This window comes from Gopherus evgoodei, chromosome 2 (genome assembly GCF_007399415.2).
Source record: "Gopherus evgoodei ecotype Sinaloan lineage chromosome 2, rGopEvg1_v1.p, whole genome shotgun sequence".
Lineage (NCBI taxonomy): Eukaryota > Metazoa > Chordata > Testudines > Testudinidae > Gopherus > Gopherus evgoodei.
The window spans coordinates 188,711,008-188,732,196 of NC_044323.1; the positions used below are offsets into that span (position 1 = coordinate 188,711,008).

General features: G+C 40.9%; 1 protein-coding gene across 8 annotated transcripts in view; it reads left to right on the forward strand.

Moving 5' to 3' along the window:
* Positions 1 to 21,189, forward strand: part of CARMIL1 (capping protein regulator and myosin 1 linker 1) — a 272,936-nt gene that overhangs the window by 61,217 nt on the left and 190,530 nt on the right. Inside the window, exon 1 of one of the 8 annotated variants that reach the window (XM_030552566.1) lies at positions 19,672 to 19,751. The exons of the other annotated variants lie outside the window; for them this stretch is intronic. The gene's annotated coding sequence lies outside the window, so the exon portion shown is untranslated. Of the gene's footprint in view, positions 1 to 19,671; positions 19,752 to 21,189 lie in introns of those variants that run through there. 8 annotated transcript variants of the gene reach the window in all.

Here is a 21,189-nt window from a genome sequence, read left to right on the forward strand (position 1 = left end):
AGATTGATGTTTATGCTTTTATATTACTGTAATTTGAAAACTGCAACACACACAAAGAGGATGAGTGCTATGAACCATGTACAGTAATTAAAGTTAATGCAGGTGAATACAAGTCCCTTTCCATTGTTTTTTTTTTTTTTTTTTTTTATCAGCCAAGAAGGATAAGTGTTGTCCAGGAATGTTGCCGTGGTGGGCAACCAATGCACCTCTGAAAGAAAGCATTCCAATCTTCCTATGAGAGTGCTGCTCCCAGCCCCTGGATGCTGTTTGGGAATCGGTTTCCTTTCCACTAATATTTTTAAGATCTTTGTTTCTGCTGGAACAAATTTCCAAGTCCAGTCTTTGGATAGTTGTTTTAATAAACTGTTTGTTCGTGGTCTGCTGCAGAAAGCTACACACTTCAGTTAGGCTGAGGTATCAACTGATGGGAATATTTTAATGGATTATACGGCTTCTGATATCACTCTTGAAAATGTCAGTCTCATGATGGGAGCTCAAATAAAGTGGAGCAGCCAGAGGCCTGCATTCACCCATTTTTATTTCTTCTTTATGGCCCCAAGAAAAGAGGGTACGTCTTACATGCAAAGTTATGTGATGTACAATTTTGTTTTTAGAATACTAAGCTATATAGCCCCTAGTTTTCTGGGATAGCCTGTGTGGCACTATTTGGAAGCGTATGTCTACACTACAAAATTAGGTCGAATTATAGAAGTTGATTTTTTAGAAATCGATTTTATACAGTCATTTTGTGTGTGTCCCCACTTAAGACCATTAACTCAGTGGAGTGCATCCACAGTACCGAGGCTAGTGTCAACTTCCAGACCGTTGCACTGTGGGTAGCTATCTCACAGTTCCCGCAGTCTCCGCCACCCATTGGAATTCTGGGTTGAGATCCCAGTGCCTGATGGGTCAAAAACATTGTCGCGGGTGGTTCTGGGTACATGTTGTCAGGCCCCCCCCCTTCCTCCCTTGCTCTGTGAAAGCAATGGCAAACAATCATTTCTTGCCTTTTTCTCCTGGGTTACCTGTGCAGATGCCATACCACGGCAAGCTTGAAGCCTGCTCAGCTCACCATCACCGTACGTCTCCTGGGTGCTAGCAGATGTGGGACTGCATTGCTACACAGCAGTGGCTCGTTGCCTTTTAGCAGCAGACGGTGCATTACGATTGGTAGCCATTGTAGTCGTCTGCTGGGTGCTCTTCTAGACGACCTCGGTGAGGTTGGTCAGGGGCGCCTGGGCAGACATGGGTTCTCCGGACAGACCTCGTTGACCTGGACATAAATGGGAATGACTCCAGGTCATTCTCTTTTTAAGTTTCGTCTCCTGGAGATTCAGTCCTGCCTGCAGTCGTACTGCACCGTCTTCTGGCAAGCAGCCAGGAGATGACGATGGCTAGCAATCATACTGCACCATCTGCTGCCAGCCTAAGATGTATATGAGAGATGGAGTGGATCAAAACAAGAAAGAGACCAGATTTGTTTTGTATTCATTTGCTCCCCCCTCCCTCCCTCCATGAAATCAACGGCTGACAATTGTTTCAGTGAGGCCTGTCAGGGGCACCTTGAAAAGTTTAATGAAGATTCAGTCCTGCCTGGAATAGTGGGGGGAGGGATAGCTCAGTGGTTTGAGCAATGACCTGCTAAACCCAGGGTTTTGAGCTCAATCCTTGAGGGGGCCATTCTGTGTGACAGTTGTGTGTTTCTCTCCTTGATGCAAACCCACCCCTTTGTTGATTTTAATTCCCTGTAAGCCAACCCTGTAAGCCATGTCATCAGTCGACCCTCCCTCGGCACTGCTGCAGGTCCTATTATAGCCTCTGTCCTTCATGTCCTTGGAGATTTTTTCAAATGTTTGGGCATTTCATCTTTTGGAACAGAGTTCTGATAGCACGAATTCGTCTCCCCATACAGTGATCAGATCCCGTACCTCCCGTTCGGTCCATGCTGGAGCTCTTTTGTGATTCTGGGACTCCATCATGGTCACCTCTGCTGATGAGATCTGCGCTCACCTCATTTCCCACGCTGGCCAAACAGGAAATGAGATTCAAAAGTTCGAGGGCCTTTTCCTGTCTACCTGGCCAGTGCATCTGAGTTGAGAGTGCCGTCCAGAGCGGTCACACTGGAGTACTCTGGGATAGCTCCCGGAGGCCAATACCGTCGAATTGTGACCACACTACCCAAATTCGACTTGGCAAGGTCGATTTCAGTGCTAATCCCCTCGTCAGGGGAGGAGTACAGAAATTGATTTTAAGAGCCCTTTAAGTCGAAAAAAACAGCTACATCGTGTGGATGGGTGCAGGGTTAAATCAATGTAACGCTGCTAAATTCGACCTAAACTTGTAGTGTAGACCAGGACGAAGAGGCAACTGCTAGTATTGCAGCTATGCAGAAGGAGTCGGTACCCTGAGACACTAAATGTGTAATGCTGAAGCTTGTTGAATTTTTGTTTGCTAGTCACTTTAATCTTTGACTCATGTTACCAAAATGAGCATATCCATACATTCCTTACAATGATGCACCAGTGTTTGTAGATTATATGTTTTGGATAGATTAAGAAACATTAATGTCCCTTTGCATACGGAGGTAGATGAAGTACTGTCCCAAAGAGCAAAGTAAATATTCACTAGGATATGAGAGAGAGAGAGAGAGACCGTCCCAAAAGCCAGGGAGAATAGGGAGGAGTAGCAATCTGTTTAAAACAGTTAAATCTATGGTCAGGGTAGGGGTTCCAATATTTCAATATAGTAATAACTAACCTGTTGTCTCAATCCTGCTTCCCCTTCACTCGTTGAGAACTGGAAATTGTTTGGAACAGTCAAGCAAGGCTCAAGAGGTCATTTCCAGGAACCTGGGAAAGGCAGAATAGAATAGAGGAAACAGAGGATGCAGCTGTTAAGGAGAAATTGGCTCGGGACATGGAGAGATCTTCTGTACACCAGCAAAAGATGAAGCCAGGTCCCCTGTGAGCTATCTAATCTTCTCTAACTTGCCCTCTTTCCTTACATGTGTAGGGTTTTTTGGTTTAGTTTTGTTTTTAGTCTAAAACTTGACACAATGATTGACTGGGTAAAGATATTGGCATTTTCCGTTTCCTCAGTTTTTAGAAAAAATTGCAAGTTTCATTTGCTGCTTTCTTATATGACATTGTGACAGATGTTCCAAACCTAACACTTTTTAATGGCATGAGGGAAGTTCGAATAATTGTTCTTTTTGCAATATGATTGCATTCTAGAGACACAGTACTGCTTCCGCTTAAGTCAGTGGTAAAATTCCCAACGATTTTAGTGACTGCAGAGTTGGGTTTTCCTTTGTGGTTCAGGAACATATACCAATGGTATTTCTATGCAAAAGATAAACATGATTTCTTAATATAAGCACATTAATCATTTTTCTGTGAAGTTTACTGTTTGAACCTATGTTTCATGAGTATAGTAATGCTGACAACAAAACTCAAAAAGCTGGCTGTAAAAGTTCATTGCAGTTGGGCACAAGTTAATTCTTGTTCTAAAAGCTGAATAAGAGGAATTAGCTGTGAGATTTTTACAAGTTTGCTAAAAATTGTTCCCATTATATAGTTGCATGAAATGATATCATGGATCCTTTTATCTTTCCTGTTGTTGCTGAGTCACCTCTGATTAAGCAGCATACTTTCCAGGCAAAATGGGTAGGCCTCTTGTCTGAGAACTGTTTCACCCTTGTCCACTTCCCTTCTTGTTCCTTTTAGTACACTGAACGAAAATTAATTATTTCCTTTAAATCTAGTTTGAACTGGTTCCTGTCTTTATTTAGTTGAGGATTCATCTGGGTCTAGAACAGCGGTCTCAAACACACGGCCCACAGGCCGTATGAGGCCCGTGGCGTTATTTTCTGGGGCCCACGAGCTCCTTGTGGCTCCCCTGCCCTCCCCTAGTATTTACTTAGATTGGCTCTGGCCCGACGCGCACCGGGGAGGGTCAGGCTCCCTGCCTGCCTGCCCCCACACCACTCCAGAAAGTGGCCAGAACATGGGGAAGGTGAGGGCACAGGGGTCTGTGTGTTGTTCTTGCTTCAGGCAGCACCCCTAGCAACTCCCATTGGCTGTGGTTCCCCATTTCCGGCCAACGGGAGCTGCTAGGAGCGGTGCCTGAAGCAACAGCAACACACAGACCCCTGTGCCCCTCCTCCCCCAAGTTCCAGCAGGGTCGACTTCAGCGCTAATTCCATCAGTGGGGAGGAGTACAGAAATTGATTTTAAGAGCCCTTTAAGTCTACAAAAATGGCTTTGTCGTGTGGACGGGTGCAGGGTTAAATCGATCTAACGCTGCTAAATTCAACCTAAACTCATAGTGTAGACCAGGGCTAAGCCTTCCTCTCTCTACCTCTTCTATCAATACACAGCATATTATCACTGATAGTTCTGTTCTCCATTTGTTCACAAAATTGAAGTTTTTATTTCCTCATGGGCACTTTCTCACGGCTGCACTTCTTCTAGGACCTTAGGATATTTTGTGCCTTGCCTTCTAAACTTCCGGTTGACCCATTTAACTGAGTTCTCTTTTCCTCAGGAGTTGGGAGCATAAATCAATCTATCATATAATGGAACAGAGTTATTTAGATCATATAATGGAACAGAGTTATTTAGAGGGAGGTAGTGGCTCTAGCTTAATTTTTAAACAATAAACCTGTAAATTTTGCCAGCAAATGTCATTTAATATATAGGCTTTTCTATGGTGCTTATTACCATATCTGAATTTCTCAGAAACATTAATGAATTTATCCTCTCAGCACCCCTGTAAGGAAAGGACTCTTTACTGACTGGCAAGTCACAGTCTCAGCACAAGGTTGCACAGAATCTCTCTTCTGAGTCGCAATCCAGTGATTTAACCACAGGACCTTCCTTCCTCTCCAAGCAATCTCATTGCTTGCATATTGAATTTGGTAGATGGGTTTTGTCCTGTGACTATTGCAATGTTTAATGTCTTAAGTAAATTAAAATTGGCAAAAAATGTCACAGGTGATATGAAGAGGGAAAGTTTTTCTGATAAGTGTAATCTTCACCAGATAGCTGTGCTAAAAATAAAAATAAGTCTAGAATAAGTTTGTACTATGAAAAGTTTGAGTGTCACACAGTCCATGAATGTCAGCAAAGCTGTCATAGGAGACAGACTAGGCTAACTCTTTTTGCCCTCCAGCAATCTTGCCTCAAGATTGCTAAAGCTGACACATCAGCACTGGTGCTTTTTATTTTTCAATTAATTAGGCATTCGGCTGCTTAGTCCGTGTGGTGAGCTGAATTAATAAATTAGTAATTAAGTTGTGCTTTCCAGGCAGGCAGTGAAAACGATAGTGGGCAGACCTTACTTTTAGCAGGAAACTTTTTGCCAGGATTTCAGTAGTGAATGGGAGGCTGTGAAAGCATTGTGCCTGGTCAGTGTGGGAAGAGTCTTTTTACGTATAAAACTAGCCTTCTTTCCTTCCAACTTGATGCCTGTTTTAGAGAGTATTTTTAGTGGAGTCTCATTTAATGAAGCAGCAAAGAATCCTGTGGCACCTTATAGACTAACAGATATATTGGAGCATAAGCTTTCGTGGGTGAATACCCACTTTGTCGGACGCATGTGATGGAAATTTCCAGAGGCAGGTATAAATATGCAGGCAAGAATCAGTCTAGAGATAACGAGGTTAGTTCAATCAGGGAGGATGAGGCCCTCTTCTAGCAGTTGAGTTGTGAACACCAAGGGAGGAGAAACTCTTTTTTTTTTTTTTGTAGTTGGCTAGCCATTCACGGTCTTTGTTTAATCCTGAGCTGATGATGTCAAATTTGCAAATGAGCTGAAGTTCAGCAGTTTCTCTTTGGAGTCTGGCCCTGAAGTTTTTTTGCTGCAGGATGGCTACCTTTAAATCTGCTATTGTGTGTCCAGGAAAGTTAAAGTGTTCTCCTACAGGTTTTTGTATATTGCCATTCCTAATATCTTCGTTTAATGAAGGTACTTCCTGGGTAAATTTTACTTCTACTTCAAGTTGGAAAAACAAGTGTTAGCAAGTGAGACATTTCTTCTGTTCTAGTTTACTTGTGACACTGGCATTCACTGTTTGCTGAAAGCTGCAGGAACAGAGTGAAACTGATGTGACCCAAGTCACTTTCAGTCTGGCAGGCCTGGTGAGGATTATGGGGTAGATACTTGTTCCTAGAAGTGTTGTTTGGGCAAGTGGGAGGAATTAGTTTGACTTGTCCTTCTGAGAGTTTGTGTCCTATAAATCTAGTACAGAGTGTAAAAACATGAAGTTCTGGCTAGTTGCAGGACTGCATGTTTTCATTCTGTTGCTGCCACTCATTAACAGGTTTTGCAGGAATATTGAGAGAGTCTTGATCCTGCCCTGTGTAAAATCCTCCTTGAACGGAATTTTTGAAATGTGGAAATATATGTGGGATAACCTTATCCTGTGCCAAATTTAACCTCCTAGAAATTATTTAGACTTTCAAGCCAGATGTACCCATTTATAGTGTATATATACTCCTGGGGCATTCTGTGACACTGCGCATGCACAGAATTTGTCCCCCATGGATTTCTTTGCTTCCCTGCTGAAAAATGACTTTCTGATGGGGAAGCAAATGGGAGCCACAAGAGCGGTCATGCAACGCTCCACAGCAGCATTTTGCGGGTGTCCAGGACAGACAGCAAAGAGGCAGTTCCAAAGGGAAATCTTCCTATAGCAGGGGAAATGTAAATAAAGTGGGTAAGTGTGTATCTGTTCATGGACCAATAGGTTACCCTGGGATCCCCTGCTTGTATTCCACCCATCTCCACCCTCCCACAGATAGCTGCACCAAGCAAGGCTTTTTTGGATATGTGTAATGTGTGTTAGGATCTGTGTTTCTGTGCCACTTCCTTTGTTGTTTATCAGAGTCTTGGTTCAGTACTCATTCAGCAAGCTGTTACAGTAAGCATAAAAAAAGGAAATTAAACAGTGAATAAAATGCCAAGCTTCTATCACACTGCCAGCCTCATTAGAAAAACCAGTGATAAAGTACGTATGCATATAATTACAATAATTAAACATTTGTATCCAGCTGAATAGTGCACACACTTAAATTAAAATAGCATACTTCTGAAACATAAAAGGCTGGAAGCTGTGCGCTTCAGCACTACTGCAGAGCTTTCATCAACGGAATATGCAGAAAGGTTATTGGATAATTTTTAACCTTAGCCCAAGAAAGCTCTGTAATGTTGGTTTCACCCTGCATCATTCCTATATTACAGCAGAGCTGTTCTTTCTGCTGCACACCAGCATTTTTTTTTTAAGTTAAAGAATTTTAAACTTGGCTGTGCTTGTGGATGTCCAGCTTCAAGCTGAACAATGCATTTGTTTTTTTTAAACTGCCAGTATGGAAAAAAAGGTGGCAGAGGAAAAATAAGGTGGTAGTAGTTTCTTTTACCTCCAGCCCATATGTGTTATCTTCAGGGTTTGAACCCACAACCTTCAGATCTATAGAAAATTCCTCTTCTATTTCACAGATGAAAGTAAGCTGTAGTGGAAAGCATGCTGTTCTCTTTTGTGTGGACCAGCCCATAAAAGGAGATACAACACACGCACACTGCCAATTGGTTAGACAAATATTTGTCACATAACAGTTGAAGACTGGTTATCTGTATTCTGGGTTTCTGTTCCTGACTGTGGAACCAGTTTGTGGTCTAGTGGTTATAGTCAGCATAGCCAAATGTAATAATATGCTGTTTGGATTGTCTGAGTGATCCTCCGAATGTGAAACTATGAGCTTGTTATTCCTTGAGCTAAAGATCCATAGCTCATAGTATGGAAGCAAAAGCAGAGTGATAAATTTCTATATGTGGTCTTGCTGCCAAAGGATGACGCCCAACCACATGGAGTTAGTATGGGTCAGGGCTGCCCAGAGGATTCAGGGGGTCTGGGGCAAAGCAATTTTGGGGGCCCCTTCCATAAAAAAAATTTGCAATACTATACAATACTGTATTCTCGTGGGTGCCCCTGCAGGGCCTGGGGCAAATTGTCCGATTTGCTCCTCCCCGCACGGGTGGCCCTGGGAAAAATAAACCTTCCGCATCTTGGCAGAAACCCAGTTTTGAGAAAACTTCTTTACAAAGTATCACTGGTTCTCAGCATCAGCTAGTGCTAAAAGGCACTAAAGCCTCATTAAAAGGGTTGGACAAATATTTTCCATCAAAACTTTTTTTGGATCAAAAACTAGGGGTTTTTAAAAAGCAGAAAAAATCATGGACAATGTCTGCTTTCCTTCAAAATTTGTTGTTTTTTTTAATCGAAAAGTTGAAATTAGTCTGCCAAAACCTGAATATGGTTTGGGGTTTCAGAAGTGTGTGGCCAAATATTTGCTGCTTGCTGTGTTTGATTGTTTAAAGAAACAATAAAAAAATTCTGCTTAAAAAAAATCCAGAACTTTTGAACCACCTCAGCTTGTGACCAAACGCCTGAGCCCATCCAGTCAGAGATTTTTACAGGTTTCTGATACTCCTCTGGCTTCCTTGACTCATATCTGTCTCCATAACTTTGGGTTCATTTAGGTTAGAACATAAGTACATAATAATTTTCATTAACCATACAATCTCTGCACTTTCATTTACCACTACTACCTCAGAACTCCTGATGCAGAGGCCCCCCAACAATTCAGCATTAATTCCACTTAGTAAATAAATATTTTAAGGTGATCTACAAAGAAAAAAATGTGGACCTGGGTCTTTATTGCTTTTATAGGATGGATGTTTAAAAGGCAACTTGAAGGTTTTTTGTTAACTATTCTTTCCACTCATGTTTTATATCAACATAATAAATTCGAGTGTGGTCTACTTGGTTTTTCCTAGAAGACACTATACTTTACTGTAGAATTGGGGGGATATCAAAGATGCCATGTATATATTAAATATGCTTAAAAGAGGGAAAGCAATTTTTGTCCAGGCGATTTAATACCATGATTTTTGTCAACACCTATTTAACTCAAACACCTGAATTCCTGGGAGAAAAGTTATCTTTGCTAAAGGTTCAGGATACGTGTCCCATTACAGGCTAACAAAGCTAAATTCACATTCGACACCTTATTATTTAAAATTGATATTGCATTAACACCAAGAAACCACAGTCAGGACCACAGCCACACTAGCTAGCACTCTACATACAACTGTTTAGACACAATCCAGCCCAAAGAGCTTAGAATATGTCTCCTTAGGCTGTAAGCTCCTTGAGCATGGATCGTGTCTACACTTATTTGTACAGTCACGTCTATAACACATTTTATATAGATGTTTTGATTTATTTGACATTCCTCCTTTTCCACCACTCATTTGAAAACCAAAAGGGAAAAAAAACCAACTCACTCACTCACTCACTCACTCACTCACTCTCAGGGCTTCTGTACACATCATAAAGATGCCAAGAAGGACACAGACTCAAATTTCTTCTCTTTAATGCAGCTCTACCTTAAAAAAAGGTTTGCTCATAAGATCTTTCAGCATAATTCTGCTAAGTACTTATACTGAACTTCACATTTTTCAAAGCTTGGTTCAAATATTACTACCCTCATATTCAAATCCTCTCTGGGGAAGAAAAGCATTATTATCCCAATTTTATAGATGAGAAAACTGATATGACGGCTAAGTCACAACTGCCAGTAGAATTTGAATTTCTGACTTCCAGCCCTATGCCTAACTCTAGAATCAGTGCAGCCTGTTTATTTAACCCAGAATATAGTTTACATAGACAGGAAAATACACAGAAGTTATTTTCTAAATACACCTACTTCCCCCTTGCATGCTTTGCAGTCCCATTCTGATGACCATTTTCTCCTCTCCCATTTTCACAAAAAACCTGGTTTGTGGTTGCCTTTTTACTTCTTCCTAAATTATAAAGCAAGAACATCATTGCTTTACAGGCTTGTCTGCACACAAATTGGATCCAAAATAACTAAATCAGTTTTAATTCACAGTCTAGTTGTTTTGTACCCTGTGGGTGGCAGGGTCCAGAGCTTGGGCTGGCCCGAGCCCAAACATCTACACGGCAATACAACAGCCCCTTAAACCCAAGCCCTGTGAACCCCAGGCAGCTGACCTGGGGAAGGCGTGGGTTTTTAATTGCAGCGTAGACATACCCTTAGACCAAAGGTCTTAAATCTGTGGGGCGCCCCCCCCCCCAGAGGGATGCGGAATAATATTTGGGGGGTCATGGCTGGGGCCTAGACCAGCCCCCACAGGGGGCGGGGAAGGCATGCCGCCCAGCTCTGCTTCTGGCCCCAGCCGCCAGCCCCACCCGTCTCTCCAGGCTGTGACCCCAGCCTCAGCCTCCTTACCCCTGTCCGCGGCCTCCCCCTTCTGGAGCCGCAGCCCCACTTCCGGCTCGGGGGAGGAGTGGAAAGAATAGGCGTAAGGGAGGTGGGGGGTAAAAACTTTGGGGACACTGCCTTAAGACATTTGGGATATGTCTACATTGCGATAAGAGACCTGTGGCTGGTCCAGGTCAGCTGACTTGAGCTTAAGGGGATATAAAATTGCTGTTTAGAACATTTCAATGAGATCTGCTTCTTTGTTAGTATTTATTTTAGTGATACTCAGACTGAGGCTAGCAAGCCGCAAGTGGCTCTTTAATGTGTCTCCTGCAGCCTTTTATCTTTTTTTTTTTTTTTTTTTTTTTGGCAGGACATGATATTAAAGCAATCTATGATTTAGTTATTAACCAGTCAGGACGCTTTTACTGTATTAAATTATTCTCACAGCACAATGACTGACCGAGTACTATGATTTTATCAACTACAATTGGTATATTGTTTTGTGGCTCTTTTGGGTAATGTTGATAGCTAATTTCACTCCTGAACCACTGAGATCTGAGTGTCACTTATTTATCTGCATTACAGTAGTGCTTTAGAGGCCCCAGCTGAGATCAGAGTCTTTTTAGAGGCCTGTAAAATTGAAAGTGGGCTGAATAAACATATCCCTTGAGTAGCCCCTCCCACTCAGAACAAGGCCAGCACATGTTGCAGCCAGGCCCTTTGCATTACACATTGAGCTAGTCCTGCACTGAAGGTCGATTTTTAGGTATTCACTCCTGACATTGCTGCAAGGTTTCAAATCGTTTTTTATTAACATTTTATAAGACATTTGGTTTTGGTAAACTAGAGCTCTAAATGTATGTGGTGTGATTTAACATCTTAGAGTCATTTTTAATTATGTAAAGATGATATAGGAGAAAAATAGATTTGTGCCTTTTCATATCTTGTGAAATATAAAGAAGTAAAGAAGAAGTGAAGAAAAAGGGAAGCTCTCACTTGTGTTTTTTACCTTGAAAATATCAGGAATGTTAAGTCTGCTTTTGCTTAGTTTTGTTGGCAATCTGAAATGTGTGCTACAAGCTTTCTAACATGTTAATTGAAATGAATCTTTAAGAAAGATGTGCTTTCTCCTAAATGTGTGTTAAGTATTTCAGTTAAATAAATTATTATAATAAGTAGCAGGGTGGATTTTATTTAAATCACTAGTCAAGAAGACTCGATTTAATCATGGATTTCTACATAAAAGGGCATTCTTGTTGGTTGTAATAACCTTAATACATATTCTTCACAGCTCAGAGATAGATGTAGGTTTCATTTTTAGAAGGTACACACTACACATTTTTAAAGTGATTTATTTAGACAACTTTTCAGATTAGTTTTACAGCTAAATCAGAAAATGAATGATTTGGTTATTTCATTTACCAAAGGTAACTGAAGCAGATAATTCAGCTCCCAATGACTTCATAAATATTTCCAATTCAACGGGTTAATCATTAATATTTGGAGGATTTTCTTGCCATGCTGTGTTAGGAGGAGAACATCACCAGACAGACATTAAAATTGTTTTATTTAACTAAAACAAGGTTATGTTGTCTGGATTTTTTTCTTCAACAGCAAAAAAGCATATGAATTTTTGAATCTAGTTAAACAGTCACGTTTTTTTAAAATCAGGTTTGCTTTTGTAAAAATTGGTTTTTAACTAAAATAGTGAAATGAAATATATATTTTAAAACAAAAATTTAACTGACTGTGTCAGCCAGGTCAATGCGAGAAACTTAAAATATTGGCTTCTGCAGCTAACTCAGTTGTCTTCCCTTCATTTTCCTGTTTGTTCATGATCTGGAAAAGAAAAACAAGTTTTTCAGCTTTTCAGGTCCCAAACAATTTCTCAATTTGGAATAAATTAGTCCAATGGAAGAAAATAGTCTTTCTACACCGGCAGAAGAAGCTTCTTCTGTTAAAAGTGAGATTATCACTTCAACAGTCGCTGAATCCAAGTGCTTAAGTCACTTGCACCAGTTCACTGGTGTGACTTTCTTTAAAACATCATCAGCAAACATATATTTCTTCAACGTTTCACCCTTAGCTCTGAAGTTTTATAGTTGGCATTGGAGGAATGGCTGCTAGGTGCCCATGTCATAGCCAGCTCCTCTTCTTCAGCAGTTAAGGTTTGACCCTGATACCAAGCATTGAGAATATTTGCAAGAAAATGAGCTGGAGATAGTGCTTGTCCCATTCGGTTTTTTTAATGCTTCTAATTTAACTCTGTCATAGCATATTTATCTTTAAGATCTCACTCAGTTTCTTCCAAATTTCAACAGCATGAGCAATAAAGCAGCTATTTCCCTGCATTTTGTTCAGGGCTACAGAAATAGGCTTCAGGATACTCAGCATTTCTCTTAAGCCCAATGTTAAGAGCTTGGCTGTGACAGTGCCATCTATTTTTTCACGATTTTGTTCATAAACTGTCATCAGAGTAGGCCAGTTCTTGATATAGTGCTCAAAACAGCTTACTGTTGAGTTCCAACGCACGCCTTGTGGGAGAGTTAGTTTGGTTCCTCCCACTTTTTTCAGAGCAACTGCTGCAAAGTGGTTGTTACAGAAGTATTTTGCAATTTCACCAACATTAGTCTTTTTTTCTGGAACACTGAAGTCTTTGGCTAGGAGGTGCATCAAATGACCATATGTTATTAGCTTAGGACTCTCTTCGCTTTCTTCTAAATAATTTCTTCTCATCTTGGATACATTTGCAACATTGTCTGTGAACAAGCTGCATACTAGACATTTGAATTTTTTTTCCACAGTTTGTTATAGCTTTTACTGCTACTTCTTGCAAGTATTCTGCTGCGTGTGTATTTCCTGATGTATCAATTGTTTCTGTAAGGAAGACATTTTCCTTCTTCTGTTGACACACAGCCACATACAACAAGATGATTGTGGACATTGCTCCACTCATCAAGACTCAGGTTAACAATTTTACCCTCTAGACCTTTTGCACGCTGCTCAATTTCTCTTTAATACACTTTATCCATCAATTTACCTGCCACATCTGTGCTGTTGGGTGGACTGTATCCTGGTCTTACTGACTGAACCATGTTAATGAAGTGTGGATTCTCAATCGTAGGAAAAGGAGAGTTTGTTGCATAAACAAACCGGGTAATTTTTTTTTATCAATTACCTCTTTTTGTAATCTAGTTCTTATCACAAATTTATCTATGATTGTTTCTGGATTATGGAGGTTTTTTTGTTTATTTGTTTGTCTGTTTGCTACAGCTGATATACTCTGGCTATGCGATATACATCATGTGACTGAAACACTATCATTGGCAGATAACTCTGAAAGTATAGAAAATGATGGTGATCTTGAAGGTGGATAGTGTTCAGAATCCTGTATGTTGAGGATGGATTCTCCTAAACAAAATAAGTCAATGAAGTTATTTAATTTTTACCGTACTGTTCATTTAGTATTACTCATTGCATTCACTGACACTCAGTACTACTTTAAAGGTGAAATTGTAAAAGGAAGATCAGCCTATTTCAGCTATTTATTTTTTTATCACAACTGCATCTAAAATAATAGTACCATAGAGTAACAACTATGTTTTTTGCTCAAACATGAGAATTCAAGAATAGTCCAGAAGGAAGACACGTAGTCCTTAAGGAGTATGAAATCAAAAAGTTTACCAACTTGAAGATCCTGCATGTTCAGACATGTTCCTTTCATCATCTCCAAGGCAGCTTCCTCCTGAGAAGGAACACTTCTCATGGTGTTGTTTCATTCGGGCAACCAGGCCTTGCATTTCTTTGTTGTGCTGTTTGCATTTTGCACACATGCCCGTCTTACCCACAGGTAGAGGATCTTCATTAAACTATTCCCAAAGTGGGTCTCTTTTACAGCCTCCTGCCGTTATAGGTTTTCCCTTCTAGTGAGAGATGATAGATCTCAAATCAATGAAGGCTACAATCAGAAAAACCTCAAGACTTCTGTAATATGTTGCTCAGTTTCACTTTTGTTTCTACTGCTTGTCCTTCCCTTCTCACATTTATCTCCAGACTTCTCCTTGTTCAGATCTATTCTGCCCCCAACAATCTTCTATTTATTGAACTTATTGGAACTTGGCACTTTTAGAGAGATGTAAAGGATTGACTCTGTGTACACAAATTTGCAGAGGGTTGAGGTCAGTTATTTCTCACCTCTCTCATTTATTTATTTAAAAATGCTTTTGCTGTTAACAAGCATGTTATCTCTGGAGACACAAATCCACAGTTTGAGAACTGCAAAAGTAAGCATCTCTGATGGTATCTTCTAGACTGAGCACTGTGTCCCATTGGGTAGATGGAAAGATTAACCTAAATAATCTGTACAGAAGTCCCTGCAGCCCCATAAGATTGAGTCCCTGATCCATGAACTATTAGAATTCATTTACAAAACTTTTCTTAAAAATTACATGACTACATTTTCTCATACTATATAATTATAATTTATAATCCCTATTCCATGATAAGATATCTGAACTATAATGTATCTTAATTAAAACTATCTTTAGATAGGTTTTTTCCTCAAAAAGCATTTTGTCAAAAAAAATCCGATTTTGTAATTTTTTTAAAAAAATCATTGATTTTTATCCATCCTGATAATTAGCATTTAATCACTTAAGCTCCCTCTTCCTTGTACTTTCTCACTTTTTCAGTCTCTTGTGAGATTAAAAAAAAACACTTTTTCAGTTAACCCTAAAGTACCCAGGTAGACAAGACCTGAATTTCTAATGTAGACATGTGGTAGAGAGAGACAAGCACAAAAAAATTGATACTCTTTAAAATTACTCTATTATGAATTGCATAAAGGTACAGCACCCTGCCCCCGCCCCAATCTATCCCTATCCAACACAAATTTACTTGGTAACTATCAGATGTTGATGCAAACCACCTGTCCATGTAAGATTGTAAGTGTCTGAAAAGGGTTTCAAATTCTACCACAGGCCCTTGACCCCATCTGTGCTACCCTTCCCTCCATGTTAGGAAACGGGTAAAATTTTGCTGATAAACAGTATTAATGAAATAGTGCTAAATTATTTTTTAATAAGACTCACATTATTAGCAGCCAGTGGAGAGGTAAAACACTGTGGGGGAAGGAGGGGAGTTGAGGGGCTGGCCAGTGGCTCCTACCCTGCGCCAGGCTCAGTTGCTAGTCCCAGCTGGGATGGATGTGGGGGAGGATGGGACTTCCTCTTCCTCTGCAAGGAGTGGCTGGGTCTGGGTCAGGATCAGACCCACTCTCACGAACCTCCCTCAGGCTCTGTGCACCTCTCCCCCTGCCCCCAGCTTTCTGCCCCCATCACTCCTTAGCCGTGGGGGAAGAGTTACTGTATGAGGAGCTGCTTACCAGTTCACCCAACCCTCCTGCACCCGGACCTGCCCCCCACCAAATCCTACCCCCTTGCACCCAGATCCCTGCCTAGCCCCTCCCGCCTGCATCTGGATCCCCAAGCCTACACCCAGACCACTCGTCCCATTAATCCCACTGCACTTGAATCCCCACCCTCTGTAACACTGCACCCCATATTCTTCATAGGGATATTATTATGATATGATTGACATAATTCTAATGTATTTTATGCAAGTAGGTCATGTGAGATATCATTGGAAAGATTAAGATTTACTGAATATGATACAAATTTGTATGCATGTATCATTTTTGTACCTGAAGTTAGGAATATTAACTGTGTATCTGTATTACAAATGTTTACACACCTGGGGAATGCCCGCTAGGCAAAAGGCTCACAGTCTAGGTGGCTGGCTGGGAAGGGCCCATTCAGGTTGAAGGGCCAATAGGAGAAAACAACAGGCCCTAAAACAGGGGTTCTCAGTCTTTTTTACTGGTGATCTCTTTCACACAGCAAACCTCTGAGTGCGACCCCCCCCAATACATTAAAAACACTTTTAAAATGTATTTAACACTATCATAAGTGCTGGAGGCAAAGCAGGGTTTGGAATGGAGGTTGACAGCTCATGACCCCCCCATGTAATAACCTCGTGACCCCCTGCGGGGTCCCGACCCCCAGTTTGAGAACCCCTGCCTTAGAAGAAGCTTATCTTCCACTGGGGAGCCTTCCTGAGGACGCTACAGACAGCTCCAACTCATGGCTGCTGTAACAGTACAGGGACATGTGACCAGGTCACCTGGTCCTGGACTCCATCTTGGAATAGCAATATTTTTCCACTGACTGGCATGGGAACCAAGCTTTGAAACAAAGGATTCCCGCCATATGCAAAAGCTGTTTAAGGCAGGGGAGCGATATCATCATGGTTCTTTACTGACTCCCCACCCAAAGAGACTCTTGGAAACACCTAAGGAACAGTGACTGAACTGGGGGAAGTGCTGGACCCAGGCTAAAGGGATTTTTAGCCTGTGAATGGAACACCTGGGGATTTTAAGCTATAAGCAAGTGCAGCTTGCCCCTTAAGAATATGCAGCCTGCTTGTATCATCAGTTAGGGTGAGGATTTGCTATTCATATCCAATCTCTTTAGTATATTAAGCATAATTTGTGTGTGTTGTTTATTTGCTAGGTAATCTGCTTTGATCCATTTGCTATCTCTTATAATCAGTTAAAATCTATCTTTTGTAGTTAATAAACTTGTTTTTGCTTTATCTAAAACCAGTGTGAGTGGGAGTCATAACTTGGAATAGAAAGCTGCTGTATATTTCCTCTCCACATTGAGGGAGAGGGCAAATATCATGAATTATGCTGTACAGTTCTCTGTGCAGTGCAAGATGGTATAAGTTTGGGTTTACATTCCAGAGAGGGGTGCATGCTTGAGTAGCTGGGAAGTCCTTTAGCTGAAGCCTCCTCCCCATGCAGAACTGATCACAGTATCTGCATGTAACTGGGTATGTCCCTACCTGTGTATGTGCTGGTGAAAGTGCAGGCTGGAGTCTGGGAGAGGCCTTGGCAGGCTGGACACAGCAGTACAGTGTAAAGCAGGGGTAGGTAACCTATGGCACGCGTGCCGAAGGTGGCACGTAAGCTTATTTTCAGTGGCACTCACACTGCCTGGGTCCTGGCCACCGATCCGGGGGACTCTGCATTTTAATTTAATTTTAATTGAAGTTTCTTAAACATTTTAAAAACCTTATTTACTTTACATACAACAATGGTTTAATTCTGTATTATAGGCTTATAGAAAGAGCTCTTCTAAAAACATTAAAATGTATTACTGGCGTGCAAAACCTTAAATTAGAGTGAATAAATGAAGACTCAGTACACCACTTCTGAAAGGTTGCTGACCGTTGGTGTAAAGGTATCCCAGGCTGGTGAGTTAGGGGGGCTCATTCGTACCCCAGTTCTAGGTGGCACACCAGGGGGAACTTGTCACCACTCCTACACTCAGACCCCCTGCAGATTCCCATTCCACCAGAGCCCCCCCAGTGAGACCCTGTACATCCAGATCCACGCCTGGACTCCCCACCAGGCCATCCGCACCCAGATTACCCCACACACAACCCTCTCACCCCACATCTGGATCTCCCCACACTAAGTTCCTTCACACTTGGATTGTGCTCGGCTCAGCCTACCTGCCCCACATCTGGATTGAGGGCTAAATTGGACATGCATGCAGCACTTTGTCCCTCTCACTTGCAGTGGTGGTACAGCCAGTGCAGAGAGGAAAGGCCCTGAGAGGTTTCTGGGGCATGCCTGGCCCTTGCTCTGTCGGTCAGATGCAGCCTCACTGCTGAGTCTGTATCCTGGGAGAGGAGAGGCTTCAGGGTGATTGCTCACCTCCATATAGCCAGTGGCCTGTGCTCCCCACTGCCATGTTGGAGCATCCACATTTATTTATTAACAAAATATGCAAAGTTTTTGCAGAATTTTAAAATATTGTGCACAGAATTTTAATTTTTTTGGCATAAAATTTTTAATTTTTTGATGCAAAATTCTGTCAGGAGTAAGTATCTTAATATTCTACTGGTATATTTTTAACCAAGACCATAACTGAGTGTTCGCATATTACATATCCATGTAAATTGTCACATGACAAATTTAATATTGTGCAGGGGGTCGGACTAGATGATCCAATTGGTCCCTTCTGGCCCTAAAATCTATGAATCTGTGAATTTTTTTTGGTAAATTATTTTTCATTGGTTAGTCAAGGTGAGATATTCCTTCTCTTATATTTGTAATAAACACTAGTTCACAGGAGATGCATTGCAGGAATCCTCTATCTACTGTAAGTAGATTTGGGTCATTTCTCCGACATTTCACGTGATGGAATCTCAGAACAGTGAGGGGGTGGAGTACAAATGACTAATTATGAACATTGTACAACGGTAATTCAGTTAATGCATATTTGTTCTAAAATTTAGATTCACAATGTTTATTTTACCAGGCTCTCTTCTTCTCGCACCCAGTGTGGTTATTCTTCTCTCTTCTACTTACTCCTTTCTCTTCTTTCTTGAAGGGACAAGCGAAAAGCTCAGCAGCTCCATCTACTTGTTCAGCATTCTTCATCTTGACCTGATCATGTCAGTCAATCTGATTCATGCTTTTCTGATCAGATCAAAGGAGCTCCAACCAAATCCTTGAACTTGGAGGTGGAAACTTAGCGTGGTTTTGGATTAGTTTGATTTTGTGTTTTTTTTTTTCAGGTATTTTTGTTTTTTGTGGGGGGTAAGGCAATTGTAATAAAAAATAGTGTAATAGGCTAATGCTGGATAAAGAGTCTAATGAATGTAGTTTAACTGAAGGCAAAAATATGTCCAGTATGTGAATTATTGCTACTTTTCTTGAACAGTCTCCCTAGTTTCCACTGTATTGTGAAGCTTGTCACTGTTTATAGGTTTGCTTGCTGAACCAAGGAAAATTAAGGATAGTTCAGCAAGAATGAATGTGGGCAAAAAAAATTAAAAATGGATTTAATAGGATTGGATAAAAAAATTGGAATGAGATCCAAATGAAAGAGATTTATGTACTTTTTGGGGTATTGATGATCTGCTTATATGAGAGACTTTCTACATACTCTCTTTCTTGGGGAGTGTTGTGTTTTGTTTTTTTTTAAATCATCTGCAGTTTTAAGATAGCGTTTTCTCTCTCTAATACATACTGGTGACTTAGGCTTGAGCTGAATAATTTTAATGCTTAACTTTTAATGACTCATAGAAATATTTCTTATTAAACATTATTGTTTGGTTCTCATGGCTAGCAGAAGTTGGAAAACTAATAGTTACTTGACCTGAGACCAGCTAATTAAAAATGAGCCCATTCTGAAATTTTCAATGTTAGAGAAAGCTTATGCTCAAATAAATTTGTTAGTCTCTAAGGTGCCACAAGTACTCCTGTTCTTTTTGCGATTACAGACTAACACGGCCACTACTCTGAAACCAGAGAAGGCATTGTAATTACAGACAACCTCAAATAGTCCTGGGTCATGGTTCCTGACTTGAGGCATTTCACTATGCATTAAGGTACGAAGATGTTACATTTACAGTTTGGCTGGTGAGCAACTGTGGATGGATGTGCCAACAGGTGTTTCAAAAGATAAATCGGAAGTGTAAATTTGATCAGATCACACTGGTCAGTCAATATTTGAGAGATGTCTGTCAGTCAATATTTGAGAGAGTGGATCAGAATTTGGATTGCTAGGCTGCTGCCAAATTAGGTGATAGTCTTATTTCAAGATGGCAAACTGTCTGATACCTACTCTAGCTGTCATGGGTCAGCTAGGCAGAAATGGCCAGGTGGTTGCCATGGATTGTTTGTTCCTCTGGTTTCATCTTTGGATTTATCTAGAGACCAAAGGGCATTAATGACAGATCATAACCTTCAACTTGTGGTCAATGCACTGTCAACTGCTAATAAGACTGCTACAAGCCATAATTTGCTTGTAGACGATGCATTGGATTTTGTAAACCTTATCAAGACCTGTTTGGGTAAACTTGCTGGCATTGAGTTGTCTTAGCTTGTTCTTGAGTGATACTTGGGTTAACATGAAACTTACAGGGCTAGGTGGAGTACAAAGCTATACATTTTTGCATCTAATCTTACATGTCAGAGAGATGCATCACAGGGCTACACTCTTTTGCTTGTGCCAGTCTTGAGTGCCAGGCTAAAAGAAAATATAGACAGCTCTATAATTCACTGGACTTCTTACCCAAACTAACAGTGTTCTTGTTCAATGTGTTATTGGCATCAATAAGGTGACTTTTTCTGGATCACTTTAATTTTCATGTGGGAGAGGCCTCTAAGGGTTAACTCATGAATACTCGTGAACAGAGTCATGTTGACTTTTGTTTTTATTGGTGGGCATGATAGAATACTGAAAATAGTAGAAGTTAAACCATTGTTGGGGTTCTGTCATCTTCTCTAGACTGACATCAGACTCTTTACTTGCCTGCTAGACTCATTTCCATGATCTGCCCTTAGAAAATAATGGTCCTAATTAACCTACAAGAAGTATTAGTCGTATTATTATTATGAGTTGTATTACAGTACTGCCTAAAGGCCCCATTGTGGTAGGTGCTGTACAAACACTAAGGGCGTGTCTACATTACCCACTGGATCGACAGGCAGCGATCGATCCAGCGGGAGTCGATTTAACTAGATGTGATAAGCTCTCCCATTGACTCCAGTACTCCACCAGGGCAAGAGGCAAAGACACCGTGGTAAGTAGATCTAAGTACGTCAACTTCAGCTACATTATTCACATAGCAGAAGTTGCGTCACTTAGATCAATTTCCCTCCAGTCCCGCTCCCCCCCCCCGCCCCCAGGCCATAGTTAGAGATAATTCTTGCTCCAAAGACTTTATCTAAATACCCAAGACAAAAGGTGCGGGAAAGGAAGTATTATGATTCATGTGTTAAAGATGAGGAACAGACGCACACAGGAATTGTGACTTGCTCAAA